At 31.4% G+C, this 17,082-nt stretch overlaps 1 long non-coding RNA gene and 1 pseudogene across 2 annotated transcripts; one reads left to right on the top strand and one right to left on the bottom strand.

Annotated features, from left to right (window-relative positions):
* Positions 1 to 4,933: 4,933 nt before the first annotated feature.
* Positions 4,934 to 5,731, top strand: LOC145954396 (uncharacterized). Its single transcript, XR_014431608.1, has 2 exons — positions 4,934 to 5,180; positions 5,308 to 5,731. It is a non-coding gene; the product is annotated as an uncharacterized LOC145954396 (long non-coding RNA).
* A 2,133-nt stretch (positions 5,732 to 7,864) lies between these two features.
* Positions 7,865 to 9,627, bottom strand: LOC145949214 (TOM1-like protein 5 pseudogene; annotated as a pseudogene). Its single transcript, XR_014431863.1, has 3 exons — positions 9,048 to 9,627; positions 8,884 to 8,969; positions 7,865 to 8,030 (listed from the first exon to the last, which is right to left on the bottom strand). The product of XR_014431863.1 is annotated as a TOM1-like protein 5 pseudogene (transcript).
* Between the last annotated feature and the right edge of the window lie 7,455 nt (positions 9,628 to 17,082).

The following is a 17,082-nucleotide window of genomic DNA, read 5'->3' as shown; positions in this document are numbered from 1 at the left end:
AAAACAAAGTAGAATAAATAGAAAATCGGACAGAACAACGGCACCTTTAACAAAAAGCAAAGTAGAGTAAATAGAAATTTAGACAGAATAACGACAAAGGATTGGGGGCCAATCCGACAAACAACTATATAACAATTATCCCCACACTCCTGAGCGAGGTTCTCACTCCCCCCCTTACCTGGATAGGCGGAGTTGGAACTTGGGCAGGGTCTCCTCCTCTGGATCCCCTTTTTCTTCCCTCTCTTTCTTTCTTTCTTTCTTTCTCTCTCTCTCTCTTTCTCTCTCTCTCCTCTTTCTCTCTCTAAGATTTTCACTTCTTCTCCTCTGTACCAAATTTTCACCCCCTGCCCCTATTTATAGGCCTCCTGGCGCAACCGGAACGACCGTACTGATTTCGGAACGGCCCGTTCTGGATCCTTCAAACGTGGGCAAATTTCTCAACTGGAACGGCCCGTTCCAAAATCGGAACGGCCCGTTCTCAAAAAGCAGAACGGCCCGTTCTGAAACCAGAACGGCCCGTTCTCAAACCCAGCAGAACGGCCCGTTCTCCCTCCGGAACGGCCCGTTCTCCTTGTTGGAACGGCCCGTTCTAGGCCCGTTCCCAACCTAAAATTTTAGCTTATTTTAAATGCTCAGAACGGCCCGTTCCACTTTCGGAACAGCCCGTTCCGAGTTACTCAAATGCCCCTAATACCTTTATAAAATTACGAAAATGCCATCAATAATTACGAAAATGCCATTACTAATAAAAATATCCTTTTTAAGGAAATTGGGGTGTTACAACGATATTAATTATAATATTCATCAAACCTATTTTTAGTTATCAAATCATTTATAATTTTTAAATTAAATCTTTTACATTTTCTTGTTACCAAAAAATATTACTAGATAAATAAAAAATTTATAAATTATTTTTATCAGAAGATAGTTCTAATATAAAAAAATATACTAAACTATAACTCTATAAACATTTCTTTAAAATTTATTAAATTAGCTTAAAATTTGAATTTGAATTGTTTTAGTTACAAAAAAAAAAAAAAAATCACCAAAATAATTATGATATTTTAAAATAAAAAATTATTATATGCCAGTTCCAAAAACAAAATCAACAACTATACCATTATTTTGAATTATTGATAATTTAGATAATAAATAAAATTATATTTGATAAGTGGATAAAAATAATTTCTAATTTTTTTTTGTTAAATTTGCTTTAAAAATATTATATTTCAATTCAAGATATATGTGATAAATATTAAATTATCGGTATTTTGAAATTCTTTATTTTACACCATGTGCACAAATTTGAATTAATTAATTAATTTTTAAGTAACATGTGTTTTTAAATTTTAACCTTTTTTATTTAATAAATTATCTGTAAATTTTAAATATTTCAGCTTTCACCAAATTTATTACCATATTTATAAATAAAAATTTGTTATATGTTAGTTAAAAAAAATTACTAGAAGATTAACAAATTTTTTAATTCCTTCTTTGTAGAACATAATTCTAATATAAAACATCTAATAAACCCTAAAACTTAAATTTCTAAACCGTAAATTTTAAATGCTTTTTTAATTTATCAAATTATATAAAAAAATTAAATTTGAAATAATATAGTTAAAAATTACCATAATAATTATAATATTCATAAAACCTTTTTTTAGTTACTAAAACAAAATGACTAGAATAATTATAAAATATTTAAAAAAATTAGAGGGATTGTTTGTGTCTTTAATAATTATACATAGACATAATATTAGAAAGTTATGTATAATTATTCAAAGATAATATAATATTTTTTTAACATCTGAGAAGTATAATGGTTCATTAAAAAGTGAAGACCAAAACCAGTTACATACCCCTATATCCCTTTTATAATAAGTATAAATAATTATAATATATATAAACAAATCTACTAAACCCTAAACTTTAAAATCTAAACAATTATTTTTTAATTTATTAAATTATTTTAAAGTTTAAATTTGAAATGATTCGGTTTAAAAAAATGACCGAAATAAATACGATATTTTAAAACTAAAAGTTGTTATATGCCAGTTTCAAAAACAAATTATCGCTACAATAATTACAAAATCTTTAAAAACATAATTATAATGTACAAAAAATCTATTAAACCCTAAACCTTAAAAATCTAAATCCTAAATTTAATACCTTTTTTAATTTATTAACTTATCTTATATTTTTTACATTTTAAATTAATTATTTATAAAAAATGATAATTATAATATTTACAAAACTTGTTTTTAATTTATCAAATTATTTAAAAATATAATATTAAATATTTTAACTAAAAAAACACTAAAATAATTACAAAAATTTATAAATCATTTTTACAGAAAGATAATTCAAATATAAAAATAATATACAAATTTAATGATTGAAGTATGTACAAATTAATTTATATTATTTTTATTATTTAATTCAATCTTTTATTTCAATGATTAACAACATCACTTAATTTTATTAATTACTATAATAAAGATGAACAAAAACTATATCTGAAGCCTTTTCATAAAATATTAGCATGCACAGTAGCATTTAAAATTGTTATAACCTGTGATTGGTGGTGAGACGATCTTCGGGCAAGATCGGTGAACCTCTTCTGCTTGACGATTTTCGGGCAAGATCGGTGAGCCTCTTCTGCTTGATACGTCGGCTGCTCGAAGATGGAGTTTGTATCTGCAAAAGAGACTTTAATGCTTAAGTTAGTTTTTGTGGGTGTGTAAGTGTCATATATATAATGCACATACCTTGATGCAGATTACAGCTTTTCCTATAAGTGATAATGAGATTGGTTACGATTTGATAAGATTATGATCTTATCAGTTTATCTTATCAGTTGGGGAGCAGTCCGACTTGATAAGCTGATGTGGTACCGATGTGGGTAGTACAAAAATAAAAGTGCAACTTAAAATTAATAACTCATAATTAAATTGTCTCAAGATAAAGAAATAATATTTATCACCCAACAATCTAAAGATGACGAAGTATATATAAACTCTTTTACATATTGTATTAAGTAACCTTATATTTTATGTTATTGTCAAAATTAAGATATATAAAACTAACATCACATATTGCTAATATTACATGTTAATAACTTAAACAAATCGTAAAAGCTTTCTTGTCGAATTTATTTTAAAAAATATTAAAGTATAATTTAAAGATAAATTTGATAAATCAAAATTGAATTACATGTTAAATTAAAAAAAAAACAACTTTAAATTTTTCTCATCAAAATTATTTAAATAATAGTAAAAATTATTTAGTAGGATATATGTGATAACTAAAATTTGAGTTACATAAGAAATTAAAATAATGTACAATTATGAAATATTATTTTATAGATAACTATCTAATTTGTAACAGATTTTTTTAAAAATTTGTTTATCCAATTTGACTTTTATTTTTTTATAATTATTTATTAATTAACCTTTACTTATTAAACACATATATCTATCTTATCTAAGAGCATCTTTAGAGACTTTTCTTCTTCGACAAAAGAATTTTTATAAAATAAATTTTTAATCTGGCCATTGTACATGCATGTTTATTATATATAATTAATAGGGAAAAAGATATTTTGTGCTTCTATATATTTATTTTTTAAAACATTTTTAAAGAATTTTTTATAAGTATAAGGGTAATAGTGTCCAATACAAAAAACATTATTTTTGAAAGAATTTTTTTTGTTAAATATATGGATAATAGTGTCTAAATCACCACAACCAATTTCTTCCTCATATGAAAAAATCAATTGTAATTACAAACAAACAACTATCTAAGAAATCAAAAGATGGATCATTATCAAATAAAAAAGTTCATTCAAGGAAAAAGATATCTATACAAATCTTTGACAAATCCTCAGATGAAGAGCCAATTCTAATTCAAAGTTTAAAGATAAAAAAAAAAAAAAAAAACAATTCAACAACCTAACACCAAAATAAAAATGACCAAATATCCATCTGAATAATGATTCGTATTTATTTTAATATCATTTTTGTTTCATTGGTGGTTTGCTATTTTATAATCAATTATTGACTTCAATAATAAATTCTTATCTTTATCTACATTCACATCAATTTCACTTTTACAAAACTAATTTTACGTAATGTTTATTTTTATACATACTTATTTTTAATGAGTTTTTAATGTAAAATTATAGACACAAATTTGTAATATAATTAATAAAAAACTAATATATAACAATTTTTATATATTTATTTCATATCTTTATATTCCAAAATAATAGTTATTATATTACAAAATTTTAATTTACATATATTAAAATATTATATAAAAAAAAATTTCAATAAATTACGCAACACACGGATCCATATCTAATTATAAAGAAAATTCGGAAACTATAATATAACCAAAAAGAGACAGACTAGATACTGAGATTTGTAAAAGGGCACATGACTAATATCATATTCGAAGCAAACAACGTAAGCAAATTCTTATAATGAATATTTTAATTACTCAAGACTTAGGATAAATCTATAAAATAAGATGAAGTGAGATAGCAATATTTGAAGTCAAATTAATCAGAACAAGACAAAACATGATCATAATAGTCAAAACATACATATAATACAACCGTTAGTTGGAAAACCCTCTCCTGATATTTCCCATGGTTGGGAAACTAATTTTTTTGTTGTAATAAGGAAAAATTATTTACAGTTTTTATTTATTAGTATTTTAAGTTTTGTTTTAAATTAATTTGATTTCTTCGACTCGTACATAAAATTTAATTAAAAATTATTTTATGAAGGATGGGACTTGTGTAATATCTGAATAGTTCTAATTTTTTATTAAAAAAAATATTTCTTAAAGTGAATTTCCATTTTACCATTAAAAAAACTATATATATACATACAACTGAGTGGATCCAAATTTGCACCATCAAAGCTGAAACCTTCTCTCGTATGAACCTATTCCACGTTCACGTACTTGTTAAATATCTTTGAAACTTTCAGCATGTTTCAGTCATATCACTTTTTGTTCTGAAATTTCTTCATTGCTATGTCTTACTTTTATGCTAACTCTTTTGCTGTAAGTTATGACGAAATCTTGACTTATATGTATACATATTTTTGTCCTACTATTGAAGTTCCTCCTACCATTGAAAATTCACCACTGTCTCCTTAAACCATCAGGTATGTATGATCATTCCTCTCTCTAACCCAGTACTGAACAATTTTATATAATACAGTATTTTTTTGCCTAGTTTTATATAATAAGATTGTGGTTGTTTAACGGTTTACATATCTTGAATGGTTGAAGTGGTTCCTCATCACATATATATATAGAGATAACGTAGAAGATGAAAGAGAAGATGGAGACAAGTACTAGTTCAGATGGAACAGAAACACCTCTATTCAGGGAAAATGATAATGGAAGAGAAAACACATGACCCCAAGTTGTGGGGTGATGGAATAAAGTGTTGGACATGGAAGAGGCCAAGCATCAACTCTTGTTTTTACTGCCAATGATTCTTACCAACTTGTTCTATTACTTAATCACTTTGGTTTCTGTCATGCTTGTTGGTCACCTTGGTGAGCTTCAGCTTGCTGGTTCTACTCTCGCAAACTCATGGTTCAGTGTCACAGGCGTTGCTGTTATGGTAATTCATTGATTCATCTCTCTCTACTATCATGTTGTTGTCATTGTAATTCTTAAAAATAAAAAATAAAATACTTTTCTCTTACCACTGTTAGGATGTTTTTAACCAAAGTCTTCTATTATTGTAGTCTCTTAATATGTGCCTAGTTCATTGGATAGACAAACTGTAGTATATATGACAATTAAACTTTTCAATATCAGTAGTTGGACTGCTACCGATCTTGCAAATCGTAATAAATGTTTGAAAAACTCACATAACCAATTGTCATTAATGCTTCACAACTCATGTAGCGGTACAAATTGTCACAGAAGACTTATGGTGTGTTTGGATGAGGAATTTATATAGGGTAATTCATTTATTTGAAGAATTTCAAATTCTTTGAGGTGAAATGCTTTGTTTGGATGAGGAATTTACAAAGAATTTGAAATCCAAGCATTTGTAAATTTCCTTAAAATAGTAGAATTTCAAATTCTCTCAAAATGAGAGAATTTGAAATTCCTCATATTTATTTTTATTATTTCACCTATATATTTTATCTTATCTCTTCATTCTTTTAATTATTGGATATTCAAAAATATTTTTAAAATTATTAAATATTATCTTATATTAATTTTTAAAATTATTAAATATTATCTAATATTAATTTTTAAAATTATTAAATATTTAAAAATGGATTAATATTTATTTTTATAAAATTTAATTTAAAAATCTCAACATATAAATATATTTTTAAAATCAATTTTACTATGATGGAATCAAATTATCATATTCAACCTAACAATTTAAAATTTAAGAAATTTGAATTGACTCATCCAAATAAAATATTTTAAGAATGATAGAAATTGAAATCAAAGTAATTCAAATACCAAGAATTTAAAATTCTTTGAATTTGTAAAACTCCTCATCCAAACACACTATTAGGTTCTGTTTTTTGTCTTCACTATGTCTAGAATTTGTACAATTGTACGTTTCTAAAACAGGAGAAAAGATGAGAATTTATAAATTGATTGGAATGTGGAAACAACATGAGAACATGAAAACATTATATCATAACAAGCATGCCTCATATACATAGTAAACATTATCTCATACCCTGTAGAGGAGATTAACAAAGATACAATTTTTTGGTTAAATGTCAATGATTGATTCCAATCTATATTTCTATACCTGAATTTATCCTTATAAAATTTAACATCATAACATTTGTCTCAAACCTGGTTCAATTGAATGCAACAAGATAAATGTTGTTACTAGATTAAATTCCTGGTTCATACCCTTATTCTTGTCTTAGGTTGGTTTGAGTGGGGCACTGGAAACACTGTGCGGGCAAGGATTTGGTGCAAAGGATTACCAAATGCTGGCAATTTACCTACAAGTCTCTTGCATCATACCTCTTATTTTCTCCTTCATTATATCAATTATTTGGTTCTATACAGAACCCATCCTAGTGTTGCTCCATCAATCTCAAGACATTGCAAGAACAGCTACTCTTTATATGAAGTTTTTTATCCCGGGATTGTTTGCATATAGCTTTTTGCAAAACATCTTTAGGTTTCTTCAGACACAATCTGCAATAATGCCATTGATTGTACTATCAGCTCTTCCATTGTTGCTTCATATTGGTATTGCATATGGCTTGGTTCAGTGGTCAGCTTCTTTGTAAAGGGCATGGTCAAAATGAGCAACATCAACACTCTCACAGGAAGCTAGGACAGATCATAATCAATTGCAGAAAGTTCAATTAAGAATGATGCATCAAAAATTGGAAACAAACTGCAATTAAATAAAAGAAAACAAAAAAACATGCGAGAGGAATTGACAGAAATAGATCGGAGAAGGGGATTTAGACAATGGGAAAAAAAAATTGGCCGCTTACATGACCCAAAAGACAACAACTCAGTCCCCAACACATGGCCCAAAAAGAATAAAAGTTCGGTCTACATATCACAAGATAGTCCAGTCCAGATTCACATTTTAGGTCAAAAGCATGTAAAATCTTCTGCAAAAAACTAAAACAAACATATTCACCAAGTAAATAAATTATTATTGAGCCAAAAATTATCATATGTAGCAATGAAACCAAATTAGCTCTCAAAAACGGAATCCTGATAAACTCATGGAAGTAGCTTTCTACTTTGTTTGAGAAACAAAATAGTTGATGGATAAAAGATCAAAATTCTCAATTCCTGAAATAAATTGAATTACAAGAACAGGTAGTCACCGTCGAACTAACTGCTCAAGTTCCTCTTCCTCCTCAGCTTCTTCGTGATCAAATCGAGGGGCAGTTGTTGTAGTTCTGCCAGCAAGAAGGTCATCATGTCTTGCAAGAACTTTCTGAAGTTGCTCATTCAATTCAATTGCTCGAGAAACTATGCTTTCATCTCTGCAAAAGACCAATGCAAAACCAGTTTAAGGAAAAAATTAACCATATAATAATAAATAGATGCATTGTCAGGTTGTACATGTGCAAAACTGAAAATACATTAATATTAGGGAAAATTACAAGAGAAGATTTCATTCTGAAAGTAAATCCAGATTAGGAATAATTAATTACTTAACTTGTTGAATATGTTCAAATATTGATTTCTGAGTAACCCTTTGTTAACTGGTTTATTCAAAATACTTGAAATGTTCTTATCATGAGTGTATCTTTGTGGTTTTCCCATAGCTTTTCTTGGGATCATGGTAGAGCTACTACGATCATACCATGCTGCTGGTGCTTTAAGAGACCAGTGAATCTCAAGTTTCAAATACTTAATAGTTCTTGTTATCCAATACTTGAATTCATCCTCTTTTAGGAAGAGGCAAACAACAAACAAGGAAACTAAATCTAAACAGAAATAAATCCAATCTAAAATATAAAAAAATAAAAATAAAAAAACTGAATAAAGGAATGAGTGAGACTAAATAACAGAAGCAAATCCGAACAGATCCTATCTAATTGTATCAGAATTGGATTCAAGTTAATTAGATACTATCTAATTATCAGCTGCTGAATCCATTATTTCCGGCCTTGGCCTCCTTCAATGTGTATCATATTGCGGGTCTAACAGAGTTTTCTTTTTGGGGCTTGCAATTTGCATAAGATGAGTATCAAAGGAAAATTCTTAGAGCTACCAACAGACTACAACCAAAGGCATTTACATTCATCCTCTGAACCATCTCAGTTCCACAAAGGATAAAGAAGGAAATTCTACAGAAAAATTTAAGTAAAGAGAAATTTAAAGCACCCTTACCTAGAAGGCATCACAAGATGCATAACCCTTTGCTTTTGAAAGGAACATTGTTCTACAAGATCAAGAGTGAATTCATCCCTTGCTCCCTAGAAAAGAAAACATTTATAAAGCAGAAGTTAGGATGTAAGTATTTACAGATTCTACAACAGACTCGCAGTAGTCACCTGAGGATTTTGAGCATCAACAGCATCAAGGACCTCTTTTAGTACTTCTAATGCGTTGCTAGCCTTTTGAATAATGCTGCAAAATATAAGTAGATGAAAATGAAGAAACATCATTTACTTGCAGTACCAATATCTAGCTAGCGCTCCTATGTTTCAAGTAAAGAACTACATGGTGGTGGTTGTTACCAACTTATCGTATAACAAAGGCCTATATAAGCTATTAAGGTACACAAAACAAAACATATTCATAGCTTGAACTCAGTCCCCAAGAGACAAGAACTCCCAAATCCCCTAACACATGACCCAAAAAGAATAAAAGTTCAGTCTACATATTACAGGATAGTCCAGTCCAGATTCATATTTTAGGTCAAAGGCATGTAAAATCTTCAGCAAAAAACTAAAACAAACATATTCACCAAGTAAATAAATTATTATTGAGCCAAAAATTATCATATGTAGCAATGAAACCAAATTAGCTCTCAAAAACGGAATCCTGATAATAAACTCATGGAAGTAGCTTTCTACTTTGTTTGAGAAACAAAATAGTTGATGAATAAAAGATCAAAATTCTCAGTTCCTGAAATAATAATCTACACACCTTGGGACAGCAAAAACACATAAATTCTGCCAATAAAAATATCAAAACAAACAAGCATCAAAACGGAAAACAATAATCTCACAGAACGCCAATAATCTTGTTAAAGCACACCCAAATCATGTCATATACAACAATACTGCAGAATCCATTCAACTAGATAACAAGGAAAAAACACTGTAATCAGGGAGTCATATCCTAACCTAATTAACATTTTTTCCCAAGACATTTTATCAATATAGTTAATCCAAACATGAAAGGGGAATAAAAAGCACATAAGAAAATCTAGAACAGAGCCCTCTTTTTTACACAAACCAAATCACAAACAGAAATAATTAAACCCTAAACTAAAAAACACTATTCTCGGGAATGTCAAACACCCGAGGACCACCACACCCGCCCCAACGCCGCCTCCGTCTCCGCCGGCGACGGGGCCACAATTAAAGTGGTCAGGCACCCCAGGGGCCGCCCTCCCGGCTCCAAAAACAAGCCCAAACCGCCACTCGTTATAACCCGGGAACCCGAGCCCGCTATGAACCCTTTTATTTTAGAAATCCTAGGCAGAAGCGACGTGGTCGAGGCCCTGGCCCGGTTCAGCCGTAGAAAGAACACGGGCCTATGCGTCCTGTACGGTTCAAAAACCGTCACCAATGTCACTCTCCGTCAACCCTCCGTCACCCCCGGCGCCACCGTCACTTTCCACGGCTACTTTGATGTCCTCTCCCTCTCCCCACGCTCCTCCTCCACGACTCGCCGGCAATCGCGCTCTCAGCCTTCGCCGTCTCACTCGCCGGCCCGCAGGGCCAGATCATGAAGCCAGAAAGATTCCGAAAAAAAAAAAACATGAATTTCGTATTAACCATTTATCTGACGTGGATCTAAATTTTAAATAAATAAAAAATTATAAATGACTTGAATTTAAAATAATGACATATAAGTAACACATCATCAACAGTACCGTAGAAATTCTCTTATTATTATACCAATGACAACATTTCATGCGTGCAATTAATGTTTGCTCAGTCGTACGTCTTTTCCTCTTGTAATTAAAATTGGTGGTGGTAATATACGGGAAATATCCAAATTTCACGTCAATCAATCAAAAATTATATAATTAAATAATATATAAATAAAAAATAATTTTTATCTTATAAATTAATTTTATAAAATTGAGTTAAGTTAAAATTTACTATTTTAAAAAAATATTTCCTCTTTCTTCCCTCTCCGCCACGCTCCTCCTCCACGACTCGCCGGCAATCGCGCTCTCAGCCTTTTGCCGTCTCGCTCGCCAGCCGGTAGGGCCAGATCGTCAGCGTTAAAAAGGGAAGAAAAAGGAAGCCAGAAAGATTCCAAAAAAAAAAATAAAAAACGTAAATTTCGTATTAACCATTTATTTGACGTGGATGTAAATTTTAAATAAATAAAAAATTATAAATGACTTGGATTTAAAATAATGACATGTAAGTGACACATTATAAACAGTACCGATACGGCTTTTTGACCCCACTAAATAAAAAAAATTAAAAATACATGAAATAATTAAAAAAAAAAAACAATTTACCAAAGTAGGTGGTTTTGGACAGCGTGGCGCCACGTGGATGAGAAAACGCATGGGGGGTGGGCGTTTTTCAGAAAAAGCCTCCCTCTCAGGCGCCTTATGTGGCTGATGTGGCAGCTGAAGAAAGAGCAGGGGGGAGGCATTTTTCAGAAAGAGCCACCCCCCAGCGCCTTCTATTTATATAATGACACGTGGCAGCTTGGAAAAGAAAGAGCAGGGGGAGGCATTTTTTAGAAGGAGCCTCCCCCCAAGGCGCCATCTGTTGCAGATGCTACACATGGCAGGTTTGTAAAAAAAGAGTAGGGGGGAGGCGTTTTCAAGAAAAAACCTCCCCCAGGTGCCATCTGTTGACGTGGTGATGCGTTGCAATGCGCCTCTCCCCCTGGCGCTATCAAATTCAAACTAGTTAAATGTAGAACGTGTTATTGGGTTTCACAAAATTCACTTCTTCCAGTGTGGTCCAGGTGTTATCATATTTTATTTGGTGGTCCAGGTAGTGCAAGTGAGTAATATATTTTATTTGTTGTAATTTTAAATTTTAATTTTTATAATATATTGTATGTTTGTATCGTTGTTTATTTCGTAAAATAGAGTGGTGTAATAATTTAAATTTTTTTTTAAAATAGAATGGTCAATATGTAAGTTTTAAACGAGGAACGGGCCGTTCTGAAAACATACGTATTCAAAACGGGCTGTTCCGGTTGGTAAAGTAAGGAGGGTTGTGTACAATAAGAACGGGTCGTTCTGAAAGCAGAACGGCCCGTTCCTATTGTACTGAAGATTTGTTATTTTTTGCTCTGGAATGACCCGTTCTCCTTTTAGAACAGGCCGTTCCAGAACTAAAATGAACATCTTATGAGCTCTCTGAGAACGGGCCGTTCTGTTTTCAGAACGGCCCGTTCTAGATCCATAGATAAGACACCACTGTTGCAATGAGAACGACCCGTTCTGAAATTAGAACGGGCCATTCCAGTGCCCCAATAAATTCTTTTTTTATTGAAAAAGTTATATAATTTGATTTTTATAATTGAATATATGTATTTATTGCAATGTTAAAAATTATGATATTATACTGAATATTTTAAATTTTAGAATTTGAAACAATATTAATAGAATATTTATTTTGATTTATATTTTATCAGGAATGTCTCGTAGAGGAATAGATTATGTACCTAATAGTGACGAAGAAGAAAACATTGTTCCATCAGATAAAGTATTGACAGATGAGCAATTTTTGTCAATAATGAGAAGTGCTATGGCAACTAAACAGGCTGAAGAAGCTAGAGAACAGGAGCCATTGTCTCCGTTGTCACCCCCTACACCAAAACTTAGGGATGATAATGACGAAGAGACATCTAGTGCACGTGACATTGGTCGTCTTATTCCTGGACCAGCTGGTTTGGTCCAAGCTACAATGAGGAACAGGGAATCTAAAAATCCCTTGCCAACACAACAGTTTTTGTCTGATCTTAACGGACCTGCGATGTTGGTGTTCAACTCTAACCCGTGGCGCTATGCTATTCATTATGTCAAATCTAGAGGTTTGTTTAGCATATTAAGTTTCATGTGTGTAAATTTAATGATGCAAATAATGTTAATTTTTTTTTTAACAATAGATCTACCTGAAGTGACAACATTGATTAATATCAACCACAATTTAGAAAGAGTCCCAACAGTTGTTGCTTTTGTGGAGTCTATGACCCCAACTGGAAAGGGAAATTATACTATTAATTTAAAGGTATGGTTAGTGAATTTGTTATACATTAAAAGAAATTGTTTTGTAATTAATTGTAAATATTTATTTCAGAACCCAACTGCAACGATTGGTGCAAGCTTACATTACAAAGTTAAGCAACACCAACAATATGGGGAAGACATTGTTGTGGGGTGTATGTTAATTCTGAAACAGGTAATATTTGTTGTATAATATTAAATTATATGTTATGTATGTGTTGAATTCAATTTGTTTTTTTTCTTCAGGTTGTCGTGTTTGCCCCCAAGCGTTTCCGTGGTCCTTACTTCCTTAATATAACTAAAAATAATGTACAACGGGTGAGTAGTGTTAGTTAAATATAATTTATTTTGTAACTAATATTGTTTAACAAATGTATGTTACATTTTTTTGTAGGTTATTCCGAAGGATATTTGATTTAGTGAGAAAAAAATATTTCTAATTTAGTTTTAGGTTTATTTCTAATTAGGATGGTTGTAATGTAATTTTTTTTGTGGATTGTAAAATTTAAATTTGGAGAATATTATTATTAAATATTGGTAAAATTATGCACTTCAGTTAATAATATGTATTTGTTGTTGTTGTTTTGTAATTCTGTAATGAAAAAAAAATTGTTAAATTATGCACTTCATATTATTTTATTATTTTAGTTAGGCTCCATCTGCCTATAAATATAAGTGTGTGTGTGTGTGTGTGTGTGTTTTATGTTCAGACAGTTGAGAAAGAATAGCCTTTGAAGTTTCTCTTCAACTTAAGATAGAAATATTGTAGTAGTGATTTTCAACAATGGGTTCAGCAACAGTGTTTGCTCTTGTGTTTCAAAATGTTCAGATATTTGAAACTCAGTACAGTCTTGATTATGCCATACAAATGCCATCTAGTGGAAGAGTTATCAAACTTAACAAAGACATGACACTTGTTGATTTGTTGAATGAGGTACATAGGAGGTTGATCAAAGGGGATAGCAAACGCATAAGTCAACTTCATTATCGTTGTCCAGTTAAATACGAAGAAGGAGGAAAACAATATACTCTATATCCTTTAACCTGTGATGAATGTGACACCCTTCTACCCCAACATTAATATACAACAAATGTAACAATAAAAAAAATTTTCTTTCTTTTTGAGTAAATAAAATCTTTCATAGTTGAAAAATGTCTCAAATATCACAAGGTAAAAGATTCATATTCATAACTCATAAATCAGAACTCCAATGTAAAAATTACAAAAGAAAAGAAGTTAAGATTTTCAATACAATTTAGTGACAACAAGAAATCATATATATATATATATATATATATATATATATATATATATATATATATATATATATATATATATATATATATATATATATAATAATACAGGAAATATAAATTAACTCCAGTAAAGGTGGCAGTGCCTCCTGGTTAGGAATTAATTTATATTTTCCAAATCATGTAATAAAAATATAACAAAGATGTTCATTCTGGTCTTTTATCAAGAACCTTCAAATTACAATTCTTAACATACATTTTCCTTGGATTATAAACTTTATCTACGTTATCTCTTCGTTAAAAATTACAAAAGAAGAGAAACTAAAGTTATTAAAACAATAACATATTAAACTAAGCTAACTATGCCCCGATGTCACATCCTATCAGAGCATGCCCAACTGAAGCCTTAAGTCTCATCACCAACATCCTCATGATGCTGATCACCTGCATCATAATTTAAACATGTACAAAAACAACAAGGGAGTGAGAAACATCTCACTTAGTTTTAGGTGAAGAAATAAAGGTTAGATAGCACATACACGCACAACAAATATAAGTCATATATAAACAATACACATAAATAATCAATATCACATATATACTCATTTATCATGTTATGATGTCATGGACTCGACTCATAAATGCATGCATGTGGCGCCATAAGGAAGTTTCACATATCATCACTGGTGACCCTAAGGTACACCTGGTTACATCACTGGTGACCCAAAGGTACACCTGGTTACATCACTGGTGACCCTAAGGTACACTTTGTTAGCAAGTTACATCACTGGTGACCCTAAAGTACACCTTGTTAGCAAGTTACATCACTAGTATGCGGCCTCAGCAGCACACCTGGAGTCATATATGCATATGATGCATGTCATACAGTCATTATTTCATTGACTCAATATTTAACTTATTACAGAATTTCATTTAGTACGTACATCATGTCATCATTTTTCATGTTCTTATAATCACAGTTTGTCTCAATAGTCCATTCTTAGGTCTCATGTCATTTGTCCATAGTTTACATGGTCATGTCATAAATACTCCTCATAAGGTCCGCATAGGAATCCACAAAGGGCATTCTTATTCATATTAAAACTTATTCATTTTTAACGTTAATGACATAATCATTTATTATTTCCAACAAGAAATAAAGTAGAGCAAATAGAAAATCAGACAGAACAATGGCAAGGGATTGGGATTACATAATCATTTATTATTTCCAACAAGAAATAAAGTAGAGCAAACAGAAAATAAGATAGAACAACGACAAGGGATTGGGATTACATAATCATTTATTATTTCTAACAAGAAATAAAGTAGAGCAAATAGAAAATAAGACAGAACAATGGCAAGGGATTGGGATTACATAATCATTTATTATTTCCAACAAGGAATAAAGTAGAACAAACAGAAAATAAGACAGAACAACGGTAAGGGATTGGGGGCCAATCCGACAAACAGACTATCCAACAATTATCCCCACACCCCTGAGCGAGGTTTCTCACTCCCCCCTTACCTGGATAAGCAGGAGTTGAAACTTGGGCAGGACCTCCTCCTCTGATTCCCTCTTTCTTTCCCTCTCTTTCTTTCTCTTTCTTTCTCTCTCTCTCTCTCTCTCTCTCTCTCTCTCTCTCTCTCTTCCTCTTTCTCTCTCTAAGATTTTCACTTATCACTCCGTTATAAAAGTTTCACCCCCTGCCTCTATTTATAGGCAACCTGGTGTACCCGGAACGGCCCATATTGAATTCGGAACGGCCCGTTCCGGATTCTTCGAATCTGTGCAAAATTTTCAACTGGAATAGCCCGTTCCAAAATCGGAATGACCTGTTTCCAAAAAGCAGAACGGACCGTTCTAAAATTAGAACGGCCCGTTCTGGGATTCACATTTACACTTATTGACCATAGTTGGAACGCCCAGTTTCTAACACAACTTTTTAGGCATTTTTAAAATCTCAGAACAACCCGTTTCCATTTGGGAACGCCCCGTTCTGGTAAAACAAAAATGGGTCTTTTTATTACTTTGGAACGGCCCGTTCCACATTTGGAACGGCCCGTTCTACTACTCGAAAAATAGTATCTTTTCTTCGTTTGGAACGGCCCGTTCCATTTTTGGAACAGCCCGTTCCAGCGTAAAAAAATATAATTTTACAAAAATTTTATAACCCTTTAATTAAATAAATTAACTATACAAAAATAAATAATAATAAACATTATATTAGTAGAAAATTCGGGGTGTTACAATTCTCCCCTCCTTTTAGAAATTTCGTCCCCGAAACTTACCTGAAAACAGAAATGGATAAGTTTCTCGCATCTTGCTTTCTAACTCCCATGTAGCACTTTCTTCAAAATTTCCTCCCCAAACGACCTTAACCAAAGGAATTTTCTTTCCTCTTAGTTGTTTCACCCTCTTGTCATCAATCCTTAAAGGAATCGTTTCATAGGTGAGATTATCCTTCAACTTAATGTTGTCGGACTCAATGATATGGGAAAGATCATGGACATATTTTCTGAGTTGGGAAACATGAAACACACTATGGAGATTTGAAAGAGATGGAGGCAAGGCAATTTGATAGGCTACTTCACCGATCTTTTTAAGAATTTGATAAGGACCAATGAAACGTGGAGTAAGCTTACGGGATTTCAGTGCTCTGCCTACTCTTGTCCAAGGAGTGACTTTAAGAAATACATGATCACCTTCTTTAAACTCAAGGTTTTTTCTCCTCTTGTCATTATAACTCTTTTGCCTACTCTGGGTTGCTCTCATTTTCTCTTGGATCATCTTAACCTGTTCAATAGTTTGTTGAACGATCTCAGGTCCTAACATGACATTCTCTCCAGGTTCTACCCAACATAAAGGTGTTCTACATCTCCTACCATACAAAGCC

The sequence above is a fragment of the Cajanus cajan genome, chromosome 2 (genome assembly GCF_000230855.2).
Source record: "Cajanus cajan strain Asha chromosome 2, NIPB_CcT2T_4, whole genome shotgun sequence".
In the NCBI taxonomy this organism is placed as follows: Eukaryota; Viridiplantae; Streptophyta; class Magnoliopsida; order Fabales; family Fabaceae; genus Cajanus; species Cajanus cajan.
The sequence above is the reverse complement of the archived record's forward strand: the minus strand, read 5'-3'. Positions and strand labels throughout refer to the sequence as shown.